Raw genomic sequence first — 13,346 nt, forward strand, 5'->3', positions numbered from 1 at the left:
TATTGTTACAATTTTTTTTGTTATATTTTTATTTTGTTGAGTTTTATTAATAAATTTTAAATATATGCATCTCAAATAGGCATATTTATTAAAATAAAATCTAAATAATTTAATTTTTATTAAATAAATTAAAGGGCTTATTATAAAATTACGATCTCTAGTTATCTTAAGCTGCCCAAATCATAAAGAAATATAAATTTTGATAAAAAGTTTTATTTTGATATATTAATTAATTTTAATTTTTTTCTCTTAAATTTTACTTATTGTCATAAAAAAATTTTAAATACATTTTATTATTTAAAAAATTTAATTTTAAATTTTTGTTAATTAATTATTTTAAAACTTGTAGTTCGCCCCCCTTGCATATATCGTTTCTGGCTTCGTGCCTGGTCATGGGTGATAGTGGGAGAGTACGAATTAATATTCGTTTTCACTAGTTTCAAAATCAAGTGTCATCATTTTACTAGGGTCAATGGTGAATGAACTAAAGTCAAAACTTTATTTAGTCGTAATTATGGAGTCTTTAAGCTAGATTCTTTCTAAGTCTAGAGCCATAGATATTCAAAAAATGAGATTGATTTTTAATATAATCAACATAAGTCAGAAAGAATTGCCATTGAAGATACAGTTAAATCTTTCCAACTAAGTATTTCAAAATATTTCTTCTGCCTTTAAAACATGTTTTAGATTAAGCCTAAAAAAAATCACTCATTTGAGGAATATCTGAAAAAAAATGTTTCGACAATAAATTAAATCAATTCAATTATTTAGTTAGTTTCGCATTCAGATTAGTCAGTTTAATTTAATATATTAAAGTTTATATTTATTTGATTTAACTTTAGGTTTTAGAGATCCAACTAAAATAAACTAAATCAACTTAGAAATTATATTCAAAATAAAATTTTAAAAAAATAAGAAATCCACCATTTTCTTAAAAAGATGAGTGAGTTTCTGAAACACTAAGAGCAAAGTTGACAATTGAATTAATATATATGGTTAGGTTGTCGTACACGTCTCGATTATTAATATTTTTTTTTCTTGTTGCAATAGAATTGGATGAGAAGGACTACTGCCTAGGTTTGCCAGTTCTATAAATAATACATGTCTAAATTATTATAATGTAGCAAGAAGATGGGAAATAGAACAGGGATCTTGTTGGTAACTCTGTTTCTCAACTTCATTAGTTTCTCTGCTCTCAAGCTTGATGTTTCTCAATTCCCTTCCTCTTTCCTCTTTGGGACAGCCACCTCATCTTATCAGGTCAGTAATTATATTAATCTGTGGGCATCCTTATTCTTTGCAAAATTTCATGTGTATGTGCCTTTTGTATAATAATAAAAATAAAAATAATAAAAATAATAACATTTTAATTAAAATTTGATTTTTTATAAAAAAAAATTTGTGATTTTTTTCTTTTGATTTTAGATTGAAGGTGCATATTTAGAAGATAACAAAAGTTTGAGCAATTGGGATGTGTTCACTCACTTACAAGGTAATTTTTATGCTTTGTTTTTTAAGATATATTTACATTTTTTTATTGAATTGAATTTTATTAAAACTTATAGTGTAAGTTGTTTTTCAGGAAAAATTGAAGATGGAAGTAATGGTGATATTGCTTGTGACCATTATCACAAGTATAAGGTTTGTACAAGAAGCTATTTGTTTTGGATTTTAATGAAATATATCTACCTATCAAATTAATAATAAATAATTTCCTTGATTTATTGAAATATTTATTAGAGAGTCACTCTTTTTTTAATTTTTGGTTATTTTAAAAATAGGAAGATATTGAGTTGATGCATTCCCTTGGAGTGAATGCATATAGATTCTCAATTTCATGGTCAAGGGTTTTGCCATGTGAGTTTTGATAATTAATATTTTATTTGTAAATGCATAAAAATAGCATTTCAAATAGATAATAAATGTTTTCTATGAAACATGAGGCAGATTTGGAGGAATTAACCCTTCCGGGATTGAATTCTATAACAAACTTATTAATGAACTGATGATTAGAGGTACTAATTTATAAATCACTAAATTTTAAATTTTTATGTATAGGACATGTATTTCTGTAAATTCATGTACTAATTGGGTGTATATTTTCCAATAAAACTAAATACCATAAGCTCCCTTTGAAATTGTATTTATTTGTTAATATATTTCTCTATCATACATACACAATTATGCTATTATAATTTGTCCTTTGAGAGTCCTTATAATTTTTCATTTGAGAAATATCAATCTTTCCCTTGGACAATTGTCTGCATTTTTGTTTAAGGCGTCCTTTGTATTAATCCCTATCTAATTTATTTTGGATATGATTTGGATCCATACTTGATACCTAATATAACTCCTTACCAATCAAAACTATTGCCATACTTTTTTGTACAAATAAAAATTATTTTTTCAATAATTACAATTGGTTTGGAAAAGCACGATGGAACATTTGATGAAAAATAAGTAAATGCAATTAATCTTTCTCCATTTATAATACTTTATTTAATGTGAACCAAAATTTAAATATAATATTATTTTTTACATTATTTTAATAAAAATTCAATTCAAATTTGTACTTTGGAGATTTGTGGGAGCAAATTATACAACTATTTAATATTATATAAGATTAAATAAGTATTGATTTTTTTTATAATAAAATTAGAGTTTTATTTAAACTCCTAAAGTATCTTTGATGACAATGTTAATCTGTGGGAGCAAATAATGTTAATTTTTGAATTAAATTAGTTTAAAAGTTTTTAGGAGTATAAATGTAAAAATATTAATTTAATCACATTGAAAACTTTTAGGACTTAAACATAATAGATAAAATTATTGGAATACATGTACAAACATTTAATTTAATAACTATATGCTATAAATTTCAAGGATATTGCACATATGTTTTTTTTCTTAATAACATGTAATAATATATTTTAATGATGTACATGGGATAGAGATGTATGTATATAAATAAATCAAATTTAAAGGGATATATATATATATGACATTTGCTTTCATAAAATAGTATATATATATATATACCATTTGGTGAATTTTCAATAATATGTAGTTGTAAACCCTTATTTATATTATTATCTTTATTATCAACTTTCTTTATATTATTGCCATTATTATTAGTATTTTCAAACAGGAATACAACCATTTGTGACGTTAAGTCATTACGACGTTCCACAAGAACTTGAAGATCAATATGGAGCATGGTTGAATGCAGAAATACAGTATGTTTTTTTTATTTGGAAAATAAAAATTCAAACTATGAAGGTATATAAGATCTGAAAGCCTATAATCTAAATTTTTTTTGACTAAATACATTATTATTGTTTATGTTAGTTCCGCCGATGTGGTTTGTAGTTAGAGAAACACTCAAACACTTATGAAAACTCACACAAATCAAACAAGAAAGAGACACATAAGATTGGTAACCCAGTTCGACGTCCACTCGCCTATGTCTGGGGGGCCAAGCTCGAAGATAAACAATCCACTAAAAGAGGTGAAAATAGATGAGTACAAACACTTGTCACTCACTCTCTCAACAATAAATATCACTGCCCTCTCTAGATTGTCTAGTGCTCACGCACTCTCCTCAACAAGTGACACACCCAATCTCAGAGTAAGGTAGCTTATATAGACGCCTCAACATCCCAAATATAGCACATACCTCTTTTAGAATCTCCACGACTACTAATTTAAAAACCTTCCGAAATTAGCTGTTGCAATTCCTATTGTAACATGAAATGTAACATGGCCCTGACTGCTGACTTGACTGAGTTCTGGTTACGTTGCAAATGACCTCAAGACCCATTAACCTCCTGGTCATGCTTAGTCCGATCGATGCAGCCAAATCTCTCGATCCCGACTGCCGGCAACTAGCCTACCTCCTCAGTTCCTCATCACGTACGTAGTCCTCTCACAAGGGGTGCACATCCTTGTGCGTCTTCACGAAACTTGCCAAACTTGATCTTCAATTCACCCAAGTTTGGTCTTCAAATCTTCCCAAGAAAGATCTTCAATCAATCAACTCAATCATGCCAACAATAGGCATGTCTTCAAATCTTGCCCTTAATAGTCTTCAATCATCCTCATTAAGATTTCTTCAAATCATACCATCAATAGTCTTAAATCATACCATTGATAGGTATTTCTTTAATTAAGCTCCATCCATATTAAGTCTTCAATCAAATCACCTTAAATATGGTCTTGATATGATCTTTTCTTCAAGTTATAATACATTGCCAAACATAACTCCACTAAAATCTTCAACATATTTGCCTCCAAGTCAAGACTTCTTGTCATGTCATCATGCCTTGCCATATCATCAATTATGCCATGTCACACAGGTTGCCACACCATCTTGACTATGTGTCAAATCATGCCAATTATAGTGCGATTGTACTAACAGTTTATTCCATGTATACATTATCCTATGAAAAATATATAACATATACATCCATTGTAAAGTATTCTATTTGCATTCATAATCAATAGTTCCTTATTGTGTAAGTTAACAAACATAGATATGAATATTTTAAATCTAAATTTCTCATTCCAATAGCTTAAACTTTTTGGCAAAATTTAAACCATGCTTCTCACAAGCTATTGATATATATAATGTATCTAATTTAAAGTGAAATAGCATCCAACACACATCAAAGAAAAGTAAATTTGTGTATTTACCAAGCTCACATGAATAAGTTAGTAAAAATAATTTTTCAATAAAGTTATGGTTTATCCACTTTAATAAAAAAAAAAATTAGTTAATATAGATTGAAAAATACAAATTTCTGTTTTGCATTCTAGAAACTCAATTTTTTAGGTTTAATTAAATTTAAATAATATTTAGTTGGTTTATACTTGACATTTTATTATAATAAAATTTTTCAGAGAGGATTTTGGATATTTTGCCGAGGTGTGTTTTGAAGCATTTGGTGATAGAGTGAAATATTGGGTTACCTTCAATGAACCAAATGAGGTGGCCAAATTTGGCTATGAATGGGGACTGTACCCTCCTGCTCTTCATTCTCAACCATATGTTGCTGCTCACAACATGATAATATCTCATGCTGTTGCCCTTCACATTTATAGAACAAAATATCAGGTAACAATATATATACAGATTAATAGAACTAATTATATATCAAGTGATATATATATATGTCTGGTGGAGCTGTGCATTTTTTGTCTGTTGAATTTATTTTCAAAGACAAAAAAGAAAACAAAATGTTTTAAGGATTTTGATTTTAAATAAATTATGCACAACTTTAACGTATCAGAAGTTATGGTGGTTTTCTAGGCTTGCATGCAAATAAATAGATAAACATTAATAAATTATTTATTTATATTTTTTACAGGATAAACAAAGAGGGCTTATTGGGATATAGTTCTGGCTATGGCTTGGTATGAACCATTAAATGAAACTCCTGAAGATTATTCATCAACACAATCAATTATAGATTTTGAAATTGGATGGTAAATTCCTTCTCTTCTTTTTTATTTACAAACATAGTTATCTTAATATTGTTTATATATATATATATAGATTTTATTTATTTTTGTAGGTTTCTTGACCCTTTGATCTATGGTGATTATCCAAATGAAATGAGAAGACGTTTAGGTCCAAAATTACCAAAATTCTCAGCAAAAGACAGAAAAATTGCAACATGGATTAGATTTTATTGGAATAAACCACTATACAAGTCTCTATGTGAGAAGTTGCGGTATTTCTCATTGCATAGCAGTAGAAAAAGATGGAATTCCAATCGGAAAAAAGGTAAGAAATTAAAAATTAAAATATGTAATGTTAGTTTTGACATTTAATTAGCACCTATGCGATAGAGATGTTGTGATAGTCTTAATTTTGTAAGTTTATCAAATGAATTTGAATTTTGACTGGTTTAAAATTTGTATAATTATGATAATTAAAATGTTTTTTTATTGCAGACACCTATGCCATACAATTATATAGTCCCAGAAGGCATGGAAAAGATAGTTACTTATATATCAAAAACGTATACACCGATCTTCATAACAGAGAATGGTAATTTTTATGAATAAATTATTTTTAATTTTTAATTTTGAAACTTTTCTGTCTTTCCTTTTAAAAAAAATCGGTAAATATATCACTAAATATTTTAATTTAATCAAGTTTTTGAAATATCCATATATATTGTGTTGAAATCAATATTCTATGTATTAATACTAAATTCTATATTATTACGGGGCTTTCTCAAAAGAGTGATGATTTTAGCTCTGTGGAAGAATTGCTTAATGACACAAATAGGATTGAATACTTGGATAGTTATTTAACTTTTCTGACAAGAGCCATGAGGTATATGTTGACCTCCTTTTTTTAAATTTAATTTAGATACACTTCAATTTTATTGAAATATTGAATTAGGTATATTATGTGTTGAATATGTCAAAATTAATACTAATAATAATATAGAAAAATAATGAAATGTATAAAAATTCAATCTTCTTGAGATACACAAACCATATAGCTGAAGATTTTAGAAAAGGTATCATAAGACAGAAATTTCCAAGATCTTTCACAAGATGATTCTAAATTCAAAGATGACAAAATTGGGTATTATACATGATTATGCTTCTGATTTGATTTGCATATCTTTGGTTTAAAACTTGAATCTTGATTTATAAATCTATTAAGAAAAATAAATGCAAGTTTTTTCTCCCTCTCAATACAATGATGGCAATAGAGTCTTGATCTCTTATTGAAATCATTTGGGAAATAACAAAATAGTGAAAGTATACATGTGACTCTTCGAACTTATAGCATGCAAAAGAAATGGCCCTAATTTTGAGTCTAATCCTTAACATGCATCAGGATGGCACCCAATTTATAAGAAAGCTTATAGGGCTAATTACAAATTTGCCCATCATAAATTTGACAATTGTGGGAACTATGTAACCAAGCCCCAAAAAGAAATAAACAGACAAAGGTTTGTTCATCCGAATAAAAAGAGCTGTGGCTACAAAAACAGTAGGTCCATACGCATCTCTTTTTATGGTGAAAACCTGGCTATCTTTATACCCCAATACATGCTAAAAGCATGAAAGATCATATCTCCAACACATGCAAAAGAATGAAAATTCATTTAACTGACAAGCTTATTTTTTGCAGATATGGCAGGAAAAAATTTTTACAATCAACCTTCTTCCCTTGAACCTCAATTGAATCTCCCAATCTTTCATTTGAACTCTACTCTAAAATTTAGAACCTAAGCAAACCTCAATCTTCCTCAACAAATTATTCTTGACAATCTTTGGGCCAATAAACATGACCCAAAAACTCTTATCTCTTTATTCCATTCTCTAGCAAAATATTTTCATCAGACAAATGAGAAAGCCCAAACTCCACCTCATCTGCCTTTACCATAATCATCAAATATAAAGTTTTCTTTGAAACCTCAAACACTTGACTACATGGTAGAACAATAAAAGAAAATTAAAGTATTATAAGCAGAAATATCCAACAAAAATGAAGAAATTATTCTGATCAAAGCCCAACTCCAACAAATTACAAAAGAAGCTGAAGAAATGAAGACAGTTCTTATTGAAGAAAGAAAACAAAGAAATGAAAATTTTGAATTGTTCCCAGAACCCATAGCAGAAGTAAAACAGCTTATTTTCAAAAAATTAATGGCAACTCAGTATAACCAGTTTATCTCTGAACAAGAAACACTGAGGCAACTTGCAAAAGAAGAAATTCTCCCGGTAGGATTTGCAATAGCAGGAAATGTTCTCAGAGAAATAGCTCACAAGGACTCTGGATGACAATGTGAAGAAGGATTCACTGCAGTCAAATGCTCCTTAGACATGTCCCAATGGCATGATCAAGAAATCAACGGTGTTCAGATGAAAGCTATCAACCTCTTTAAACATGGATACCTGTGCAGAATAATGCTTACAAGTCCAGAGCAAGCAAGTTTCCTAAATGAATACTGGCAGCTGATACATCTTCTACACAAATTCTTCAAAGCTCTTGGATCACATATTGACGGGTATGTCAATTTAGAACTAAACTCATTCCCTCCTTGCTATGATGAAGGATATCCTGATGAAGCACGACATCATATCAAGATTACTCTCCTTCGCCATCATAAACCTGAGCAAGAAAGGATAAATCCTGTTCGACTAGAAGATATGATCATTCCAGTAAATATCAAAAGATAGATGAAGCTATGGCGAGCATGTGCAATCTCCACTGATTGGAAGAGAATTTGCCCCACAATTGCTGACAATCAAAGATGTCAAATGGTGCTCGGAAACAAAGATCATGAAGGTATATGTCGACCAAGACATGTTCCCCTATGTCATCGCTCCTTTTTCCAAGTCTTATCTCACGGATGCCACCATCAATCTCACATGAAGCAAGTCCTGTTCATGGGCAAGAGAATATCGTTATGGGGATTATTCAAGACTAAGCATTCCTCGCAGATATATTAATGATACCAAGTCCAGCTGACTCTCCCGAAGGATTAGAAGACATTGCTGAAGAAAACTTAGCCAACATGATGGAAGGCTAGGAAATCTCCACTAAGTCGGTCTCCAACATCTTTTGGTGGACTGAAGCAAAGTTGTTTATTTTTATTATGTAAAGGAGTCGGTGTTTGTTTTTTTTTTTAGTGTGTAAAATAGGTTTGTAACTGTAGCAACAGTAGTTTTACTGTTGAAGAACATGCTTGTAATTAATGGGTTTGGTAAGTGTCATGTTAGCTACATGACAATTAGGTATGTGTCTTGTAAGCTATAGTTAAGTTTGGTATGTGTCTTGTCACAAATAGTTAGGACTTGGAGCCTATATAAGGCCCCCTTGGGTTGTAAGGAAGAACATCTCAAAATCCTTAAGACTTAGCCACACATCCTTAGAGATCTCATCCCTTCCCTTGTATCCACCATCCAAGCATTCCCATGAAATAAAGAAGTCCTTGTTTGTGCATAGATCTCTCTCTCTCTCTCTCTCTTTAATGTTTATGCTTATGCATCCTTCTCTCTAACTCTCTCAAGCTTCCGCCCTAACCGTTACTTCACCCCGGATGAACCCCGGAGTAAGTTGAACGGCATCCCCAACGTTCACACCTCAAGAGCCAAGGCCCGTGCGCGTGTGATCTAGTATATGTTTTAAAATTTTGTTCATAATAATTGGTTGAATTGAAATTATGTTGGGATGGAAATTGTAAAGGTTGGGTTGTTCTACTAGTTCTTTCAATTGTTGTTGGAGTTACTATTGTTCTAGTATTTGAACTTTCTGCTCTTTGATTATCTGAAATATTACTTGCTCTTGATTCGACATTGATCATTATTTCTTCTATATTGATTTCTTATAATTGTCTTATCATTTCTTGGTATTCTTCATCTTCTTCATTATTATTAATTTCTTCCATTATGTAGTTTTTTTCTATTTGTACTTTTGTTGGATAGTTATATTGATCATATCTGCATTCTATTAAAAATTTTATATCATCAATATCTTCTGGTAATTCTTCAAAATCAATTGTCCAGTCATATCCTGGATATATCTTTTCTATTATTTCTTCCATTTTGATATCCATTTTTATGTTTATGATTTTGTTAATATTAGACTTTCTATTATTTCTTTAATGATTTGTATTGTCACTTTTAATACCGTTAATATTTTAGTTATTATGTTTATCTCTTGGTGAATATTCTTTGTTTTAAGTTTCATTTTAAAATATTAAGATTTCTTAATATTATCATGATATTTATCAGGATGAATATTATTATTGTAATACATATTACTTGTATTATAATTATTTTCTCTATTATTTCTTTAAGAATTTGGTTCATTGATGTCTTAATTTGATTTGATGATTTATGATTTCTTTCTTTTTAATATTGTTGTTGATATTGATTTGGTTTTTTCTCTTGTTGATTTAATGTTATAATAAGATGAATTTTGATTTAATTTGATTTTAAAACTGAAATAAGATTTGCAGAAAATATAATCTACTTCTACTTTGCAGTAAAATAAAATTTACTTCTACTTTGTAGTAAAATAAAATTTACTTCTACTTTGTAATAACTTGAAATAAGTAAGAGAGAATTCTTATGCAATAACAAGATCCACAACATGTAATACGATAGAAGTTAAACTTGGTAAATAACTCTATTTGATCCATAATTACTGAAAGTAAAAACTTATTTTTGGTTTTTGTTGGTTTTTTAGTTTTTATGGGTTTTTTGAAAATTAAACTTCTTTTCACCATGGACATTCTCATGTCGGCTCGTTCAACCTTACCATCTTAGAGTGTACTAACCTTTCCCTGTCTGCGGTACTAGGCCACTCTTGTAGAGTTTCCAGTTTCCGAAGCCTGAGTGTTCCATTTTGCATAATTACTTAGAAGAGTAATTTTTAGCAAATCAAATGATCATCTTTTAATATGTGAGAGTTCATCTTGTCCAACTTTCAGAGTTCAGACTTACCTCTACACTCTTTTCCCCTAAACGGACCTCCTGTCCTTCAGACGGGTACTTCTTGGTGTTCTCCAGTTTGTCTTACTCTTTATATTAGTTAGATTAACTCTTTTCACATAAAAGATTCATTTTTCAAGCTCAAAATATTTTTCAAAGATCTGTACAAAACTCATTTTTTAGATTTTTAGATATTGGTTCATGGATCAAATAAAAGCAATACTACCAAGATAAAACTTACTATCTACATGTTGGGGACCCTGTTAAGGGTTTTACCCTTGCATGGTAAACATTACCTTGAGGTTTTCGAGGAAGGTTACTGTATCTCTGATACCACTAGATCACACGCGCACGGGCTTCGGCTCTTGAGGTGTGAACGTTGGGGATGCCGTTCAACTTACTCCGGGGTTCATCCGGGGTGAAGTAACGGTTAGGGCGGAAGCTTGAGAGAGTTAGAGAGAAGGATGCATAAGCATAAACATTAAAGAGAGAGAGAGAGAGAGAGAGATCTATGCACAAACAAGGACTTCTTTATTTCATGGGAATGCTTGGATGGTGGATACAAGGGAAGGGATGAGATCTCTAAGGATGTGTGGCTAAGTCTTAAGGATTTTGAGATGTTCTCCCTTACAACCCAAGGGGGCCTTATATAGGCTCCAAGTCCTAACTATTTGTGACAAGACACATACCAAACTTAACTATAGCTTACAAGACATAGGTTTGTAACTGTAGCAACAGTAGTTTTACTGTTGAAGAGCATGCTTATAATTAATGGGTTTAGTAAGTGTCATGTTAGCTACATGACAATTAGGTATGTGTCTTGTAAGCTATAGTTAAGTTTGGTATGTGTCTTGTCACAAATAGTTAGGACTTGGAGCCTATATAAGGCCCCTTTGGGTTGTAAGGGAGAACATCTCAAAATCCTTAAGACTTAGCCACACATATTATTATATAAACCCACACATTAAATTTAGATAATTAGAGCATAAGTCAAAATTTATTAGATCTTTTAAATTAAAAATAGTAATATATACACAGTTATTGTAGCGATTCATGTGTGTCTATACGACTTAATGGATTTATTTTATTGGATTCCTATAAAATGTTTAGTTCATATCCCAGTATATATATAAGCATCCTATATTGGCACTTTTCATGATGTGCTTGCATTAGTACCTCCAATCGATATTTGAATAAAATACAACCAAGAGAGACTAGATAGAAATACGTAAATAATAATAATAATAATAATAATAGTGAGATGGATCACAAACAAATATTATAGTTTAACATCTCAAATATTCTTTATACATAGCTTGATTTTTAATAAATAAAAATAATAATTAACAACAAGCTACTCAGGGATCGTTTTGCATTGTTGGCAAATTTTTATTTTTGTTGCCAATTCCAAAAATTGAAAACAAATCAGAAATAACAAGTTTGACAAATTATTTTTGTTTCCAAAAATTTTGAAAACAACATCCATATTTTAAAAAAACGTGGAAACACAATTTTTATGTTTGCAACTATTTTGAAAACATTTCCAAAACATTAATCTAACCCATTAAACACATTAATTACAATTACTTTCTCATAGTCATTAATGATTTAGGCAAACGTGCCAATTAATCTTCCATAATTTTTTCCTTGATTTTTTTATCTCAAAAATCATTTTTTTTCTATTTCTTTTTTGATATTTATCTCTAATTTATTTAAAGATAGTTAGTAAATTTGAGATAAAGATGGTTAGAGATTTAAAATTTTTCTTCGGAAATCTCCTTCAATTTTTTTTTCTTTTTAAACCTTTTCTAATTATCACAAAACATCTATATATATATATAATGTGTTTTTTTGTCAATAATATAAATTTATAAAATTTGACATCTAGTTATTTTATTTTTTTATAAAAATATATAAAAAAAATTTTGTTTACTAATATAACATAATTTTGTGTGCTAATATAAAAAAATTTAAAAATTATAAAAATATAAATTAAGAAAATAATAAATTTTTTTACAATATATATAGTTTTTTTTTTTGCTTTTGTGTTTTTTGTTTTCCAAAACATACAACTTGTATATCCGAACATGTTTTTATTTTCGAAAAATTGGCAACAAATAAAAACAAAACAAAAACGAAACAAAAACAAAACAAAAACAAAAAACAAAAAAAATAAAAACAATGCCAAACGACCTCTCAAATACTAATTTATTTTTAAAAAATCCAACAACAACAACTAATGGGTTAAACTTTTTAAATCTATGGTTAAGTATTAAACGCATTTAAAAAAAAAAATCTAATAATATGTTTATAACAAATGAGACAATCAATTTACATAGATGATGTGATGTTTTGGTGACAGAAAAGGTGCTGATGTGAGAGGTTATTTTGTGTGGTCTCTTATTGACAACTTTGAGTGGATTCATGGATACACAATGAGATTTGGGCTCTGCCATGTGGACTACAGAACAAAGAAGAGAACTCCCAAATTGTCTGCCAAATGGTTCAAGGATTTCCTCAATGGTCCAAGATTACATGGAAGAGAAGATGACAAATCAAAAGTCATTTGACTTTGTTTTTAAAAATAGATAGAACAAAGGGTTAAAAAATAATTAGGTGTTTTTTCGTTGGTCCTTTATACGCATTGCTCAGTTTACGTGCAATTAAGATTACAAACTCAAATTTACAATCAGGGCTCATTACCATCACTACTTCGAACATGAGTTGAATTAGAATCTGTTGAATGTCCTGTCTTGTACTAACATCTTTTATAGATATGTTTAGGCTACAAACCCTTTGATTATATTCATGCTTTTTTTTTGTAACATTTTATTGTGTGTAAGTATTTGATAATTAAAGTTGGAATAAATTGTTGTAAG

At 29.3% G+C, this 13,346-nt stretch overlaps 1 pseudogene; it reads left to right on the forward strand.

Annotated features, from left to right (window-relative positions):
- Window positions 1–1,131: 1,131 nt before the first annotated feature.
- Window positions 1,132–13,037, forward strand: LOC120284181 (annotated as a pseudogene).
- Window positions 13,038–13,346: the final 309 nt, after the last annotated feature.

The sequence above is a fragment of the Dioscorea cayenensis genome, chromosome 19 (assembly GCF_009730915.1).
Source record: "Dioscorea cayenensis subsp. rotundata cultivar TDr96_F1 chromosome 19, TDr96_F1_v2_PseudoChromosome.rev07_lg8_w22 25.fasta, whole genome shotgun sequence".
In the NCBI taxonomy this organism is placed as follows: Eukaryota; Viridiplantae; Streptophyta; class Magnoliopsida; order Dioscoreales; family Dioscoreaceae; genus Dioscorea; species Dioscorea cayenensis.